Source organism: Stegastes partitus, unplaced genomic scaffold (assembly GCF_000690725.1).
Source record: "Stegastes partitus isolate 25-593 unplaced genomic scaffold, Stegastes_partitus-1.0.2 Scaffold1343, whole genome shotgun sequence".
In the NCBI taxonomy this organism is placed as follows: Eukaryota; Metazoa; Chordata; class Actinopteri; family Pomacentridae; genus Stegastes; species Stegastes partitus.
The window spans coordinates 48,633-50,145 of NW_007579074.1; positions in this window are offsets into that span (position 1 = coordinate 48,633).

Genomic DNA, 1,513 nt, shown 5'->3' on the forward strand with positions numbered 1-1,513 from the left:
TGTTGTTTATTTGTTGTTTGTTGTTGTCTATCGGTGGATGTTTTGTGTTGTTCTTCCGTCTCGTTGTGGTTCTGTGGAAGTCGTATCTCTTATTTAAATCCCTTTCCGGTTGCTTCAGCGCCGTCCTCCTCCATCATTACAGCTGACTTCACTTCTCATTTCATTCCAGGTCCTACAAACTGAACGGGCCCAGTGTGTTCTGACCTGAAGCCAGTGGTTCTGGTTCTGTGACATTCATTCGCTGTGTTGGTGAATCTAACAGAGAGAAACCGAACGAGTTCAGCTTCATGTGAAGTTCAGAACCAAGACTCACAGAGACTTCTGTGCATGTGTGAAGTTTCTGGGCAGCAGTCAGATGCAAACAGCAGCGACGAGAAGAACCGGTGGAGCAGGTTCTCCTTCACGGGCTGAACTGAAGTAACGGCGACAGGAACGAGCTGCTGAGAGACGAAGCCGGTCTGCGTTTGTTCTGTTTTCACCACCTTCACGGCGGCAGTCATTGTCCAGAAACACGCCAGAAATAACACAAAGAGAGGAACTTCTGGAAACAGGAGTCGATAAGAACAGAATGAGCTGCAGCACAAAGGAACGTCCACAACATCTATTTATTCAAAGTGACCGCGTTTCCAGATGTAAAGGAACAAGAAGCTTGTTCACGTTCTCTCACTCACACGTCTTTAATGTTCTGACGAGATCCGTCCATGTTCCAGTCAGACCAGTTTCCATTTCTCACTCTGAGACTGACTGAAGGCTGATCTGTTCCTTCGTGGTTCTGCAGACCTGCTGCTGTGAGGTCTGACATGGAAGTTTGTCCTACAAGCCAAAGACAAAGCTGGAGTGTTGCATTAAAGTGAAACAGGTTCCATCAGATCCCCCAGCATGCAGGGATAAATCAGAGTGCTATCTGTGCCCTGTCGTCTCACATGTTCCTACATGTGGTGTTTGAACAGGACCTGGATCTGTAAAACGTTACGAGGAACCTGAGCTGCTGCTGAGTGTCTTTATTGTTCACCAGAGGAGGACGATTACAGAACCAGCACAGAGAAAAGCTCCCATCAGGTCCCTTCAGTAAACAACGATTTACAGACGAGTGAAGAACACGGATCGTCTGGTTCCTGTCAGCCACGTTATCAGGCAGCAGGTCAGCGGTCAGATCTGGAAGCAGCGTGAAGATGTGGGAGAGCCTGACCAGCAAACAGCCAGAAAGAGATGAAAAGCATCACAAAGTGGCTTCTCTATGATTTAACAGTAGAAGATGATGTTTTACAACCTTCACATGAAGTGGAGCTGAGGCTGCAGACCATCACACACAGTTTACTGCCACTCTACGTTCTGCTGCTTCACTCTGGAAACCAGAGAAGAAGATGAAGACGTCTTTACGTCAGTCAGAGAAGAAACAGACCAACACTGTGAACTGTAGCACACAGAATATATGATGAAGATTTACTGGCTCTGCGTGAGTCATGTTCAGGTACAGGAGCTACAGCATGATGGATCTGAAGCTGGAATGAAT